Source organism: Protopterus annectens, chromosome 1.part0 (assembly GCF_019279795.1).
Source record: "Protopterus annectens isolate FY-2018-M chromosome 1.part0, PAN1.0, whole genome shotgun sequence".
Lineage (NCBI taxonomy): Eukaryota > Metazoa > Chordata > Ceratodontiformes > Protopteridae > Protopterus > Protopterus annectens.
In genome coordinates this window covers 625,976,742-625,981,763 of record NC_056725.1, presented here as the reverse complement: position 1 = coordinate 625,981,763, position 5,022 = coordinate 625,976,742, and the positions used below count along the sequence as shown (strand labels likewise).

The window sequence follows — 5,022 nt, the reverse complement described above, 5'->3', positions numbered from 1 at the left end:
ATCTACAGATGTATGGCCATATATACCTGTATAGATATATATATATCTGCTAACATATATATAACTATAAACAGGAACAAAGCACCAGTTCAAACAACGAAGATGCAAACTGTTTATTGGGCTGATACAAAATCCAAAAGCAAACAACAAATCCAACAGAATTTTCAGACCATGGCTCCACCATTCCTGTCAGGTTATGTGTACTTCTTTCTGTGTGCATACTTCACACTGAATATACACATACATTCATTATTTAAAAGTCTCCACATTGCACTTGAAAAATTAGACTTCTCCAAATGACCTTCATTTCAAATTCTGATTAGATTTAAATCTTCATTAAAAAATAAACTCTGTCAGTCATTAGGCATACCAGTTACTGTTTTTGCTTCTGTTGCAAGGCTCATCCTATACAGGTGAACGCATTGAGTCTTTCCATCTCTTTAGTCATTATCTGAACCTTCAGGCGGCAAGAAAAGCAAAGCATCAGTGAACGAGTGTTCATATGCTCGAAGTCTATAGACACCATACATCATAACATGCATGTGGTTTGGGTTAAGTCCACTAAATGTGATAGCTACATCAGAGCAGCAACCTTCTACAACCTCAGTGGGTTTCTTGGACATTGCATCTTGCACAAGATTGGCAACAGGCTTTGTATTAAACAGTTCTTTCCCTTCAGAGTCCTCTGCATTTTCTGCTAGCACACCTGTGTACTTAAGGCACACAGCCAACTCTTTGTCTGCCGACAGCTTCCAAAGCATGCTTCCTTTCTCTGGACATTTTACTGGGTCATCGAATACTGACATGAGCCTATTTAAAGCTGCTGAACTTAAGACAACTCCTGCTTCACTTTCAACATATTGAAGCTCTCCAGATCGACAGTATGACCAAAGTAAAAGGTTGCTTTGGATCTTTGTTCAACAAAAAATACTTCAAATTTTCTATAATTGCAAAAGTGGTTGGCTGGACTACCAGGAACCAGCTGTAATCATCCTTATAATTCTCATCGCATGCTTGAATGCCTTCCTCATCATTACCCACATGTCACTGGTTCCAAGGTTGATCGATTCAAACACTTTCACATCTTGACTGAAATAACCGGCTTTATCACAGTGCTTACTCCAGGATTCTCTTACTGCAGCCCAGTGTCCCAGGTTTTTAGGCTTCACTAATATGATGCAATACACACGGATGTTCTGTGTGAGTTGCAGACGTTTTGTTCTAGAAAGACTTAAAATTTCCTCCCTCTTAGGTGCATGGATGTGGTGGTGGTGGTGGATATGTGGCATCTCTTTGGTTTCATATCTTGTATTGTAATTGCCAATAAGTGTCACTAGTGCACAGAAGAATCCTCCCAGCATCATACCTTTAAGGAAAGCTCCCACTTCAGAAACCATTTTCATTTTCTGGATTTTGCCTGTTTTCTTCTCTGACTTGTCTGAACTTCCTAAAGGTTTTCTTCTGTTAATCGCTATTTTCCATGTAAACACCAGACACTAGTTGCACTGCAGAGATTTGTCAATGTCTCATTGTGAATTCATACCTAAATACATTCCTAAAAGACACGGAGTATGTTTATCCGTGTCTTTTAGGAATATGTTATATATTCTAATGAATTGACAAATCTCTGCAGTACTAATCTGTGTTATGGAAAATAGCGATTAGAAAAAGCTGAAAGTTCGAACAATCGAAAGAAAACAGAATCAATGAAATGGTTCTGGTGAACTTTCAAAGGCTATGATGCTGGGCTTCTGTGCACTAGTGACGCGCAATAACAATATGAAAGATATCCACCACCACCATCCATGCAAAGAGCAAGTCTTTCTGGCACGCACTCACATCGTGTGTATTGCATCATGTGAAACCTAAAAACCTGGGACAGCTGCAATGTGATATTGGCAGATTCGATGAAGTGTTTGAATCGTCGGCTGGAACCAGTGATGTGATGACATTCATATGCGTATTATAAGGATGATTACAGCTGATCCAACCAACCACTACGATATAGAAAATTTGAACATTTTGTTGAACAAAGATCCCAAAGCAACCTGTATGCTTGAAATGCAATGTCGAAAAATGAAGCAATCTTGAAGGTGTTTAATGCTCGTAATCGTCATTTGTCTAAGAGCATGCTGACTGCATGTTATGATGTGTGTTGTATAATGTACCTGATAAATGACTGCTGATAATGTTTGAAGATAATGCCTGTTCATTTCGCTAAGAATATTGACTAAAATGGCTGAAACAAATGACGGTATGTTGATAATTTAATGACGAAGTTGACAATGAAGTCATGGTGAAGATTCTGATTTGAAATCTCTTTTCAAATAATGAATGTATGTATATTCGGTGTGAAATGCCTGAAAACTACATAACCTGAAATGAGTCTGTTGTTGTTGTGTTGACATATCAGCCAATAAGTTTGCATCTTAGTTGTTGAGCTTTGTTCCTGTTTATTAGTACTTCCAGCACCTTCCTTTGAGCTTGATATATATAACTATGTCCGTATATACCTACATAGATATATATCTGTGTACACATATGTAACTTGCTGTGTATATGTAGCCATATAGGTGTAGACACATATATGTGTCGATGTAAGCATTTGCATGTATATACGTTCATATATATTGATATATATGTATATAGTTTCAGAAATATATGTATCTACTGATATGTTGTATCTGTTTACATATTAATATATGTACACAGACATACATCTAGATGTTGATATGCATTCTCTGTACTGTTGCATGACTGGACTGGATGATATGTTTCTGAAAACTTTTGATGTATTTGTGTCTGGTATGGCTTAGTGGTACATCACCTTATCTATGGTGTGCAGTATCCTGGGTTCGAGGCCTGCAGGAGCTGTTTATTTTGTTGCTGGGCAGAACACGGGTCATTGGATACAGTGTGATTAAGGCACTTTTGAGCAGTTGTAAGAGGCTTTGCGTGGGGGTAAGCACTGCCTACACAGGTTAAGCTATATAGAAGCCAACTGACTGTATGACACTGTAACTGGAAGTTAGCAGTGCTTAGCTCTGCACAAACCAGTGCACACCCACTTAGAACTGCTTTAAATTGCCTTAATCACTCTGTACCCAACGGCCCATGTTCTGCCTAGCAACAAGTTAAACAGTGTCTGCAAGGCTCAAATCCAGGACCCTACACATCATAGACAACATGAATTACCACTAAGCCATGACAGACATACATACATACATCTGCTGGCTCCAAAAACATGTCATCCAGCACAATCATTCAACAGTGCAGTAAATGTACTTTAACATCTAGATGTATGTGTGTGTGTGTGTGTGTGTGTATGTGTGTGTGTGTGTGTGTGTGTGTGTGTGTGTGTGTATATATATATATATATATATATATATATATATACACTTCACACTCTCTCTATGCATACATCTATACAAATCTGTCTACATATATATATATATATATATATATATATATATATATATATATATATATAGCTATATATATATATATATATATATATATATATATAGATAGATAGATAGATATACACATACACACATATATATATATATATATATATATATATATATATATATATAGATATAGATATAATAGAGAACATAACAAAGACATATATGAACACAGGCACCGTTAATGGGGGTGAGGGGCCTCAAGCAACATATGTCTTACACGTATTGATATTCCCCCCTGCAATACAATACCGACTGTTGCAAATGCCATAACCAGGACCTGACAATACATGGCCACAAGATGTTAACAATAAGCCATCCCACCTGTATTATGTCAGGCAGGTATTGATAACATATCATGCAGTACAGTTAGGCTACCATAGTGAATGTACAATGTGTAAGCAATGAACAGTCCTATGATACCTATACTCAGACACATGTATGCAGATATGTCTAGGAAGATACATAATCAGAGGGTTCACACCATACTGAACAGCCAGTATCCCTATAGTTGCAACCTCATCCAATGGACATTGTATGAGTCACCCATACCACAGACAAGTGTTGCCAGACACATATACCCACAGAGAAGTCAATGGATGTAACACAACACACAGTTTGGTATACATAACAGTTGTATATGCCATGTTATATAGCTGATTATGCTTTGACATACATACAAACAGAGTAATGCAACACTCAAACATATCCTTTATCACAGTAGTCCGAAAGCATCAGATCTGTTGGTGTCCATGCCAAGTCCTTCAGGTAATCCAACAGAAAAGACTGAGGTGGCCACAACATAACAAACTATCCACAGTATGTCATGCAGATGTATAGCCCAGTGGCCTCTAAATACACTCTGCATGCAATCCCTGGGGTAAAAAGACCTGGGTTGACACTATGGGTGGTATCTGTCACATAACAATGCATAACTGTAATCATCACAATCGCACTGATGGCAGTAAACAGTAGGCCAGCAATGTTCACAAGGTGAAATGTATGGTAATGTACATCCGCATACCTTAAGGCAGCTTACTACTGGTGGTCCTCACATGTTGTAACACCCTGGGATACATATGGTGCATACCCCCCGTACACTGCCTTGCAGGGGTATAGCACACTGTTACATACACTGACTTCTAGACTGCAGAGGTGCACACATGTGTTGTGCAAATGAAGCCCACAGATATATGGTGCATATGGTCTGTACACCATTAGTTATTGACAGCATATCTGATAACCAGCCAGTCAGATAACAGACTGCTGGACATGTTGTGTGTAGTAGGGGCTGTGTCAGAGGACATTACCTGGACATTCTGTGTTTGTGTGTACAGCACTGTGGTCTGTATATGTATGGCAGGGGTCTGTAGCCTTCACTATCCAAAGAGCCATTCCTGACCCCTCACCCACCGAACTAATGTCATCAGGAGGCACAACGGCTATCTGACTCCTACAATGAAGATATACGGTTCCATATATAGTTATACTAAATATAATATAACTAAGTGTATAAGAACAATACCTAACATATGTCCATACCTGTGTTCCTGTG

General features: G+C 38.4%; 1 pseudogene; it reads right to left on the bottom strand.

The window, feature by feature from the left end:
- Positions 1 to 373: 373 nt before the first annotated feature.
- On the bottom strand, positions 374 to 1,567 carry LOC122801433 (annotated as a pseudogene).
- Positions 1,568 to 5,022: the final 3,455 nt, after the last annotated feature.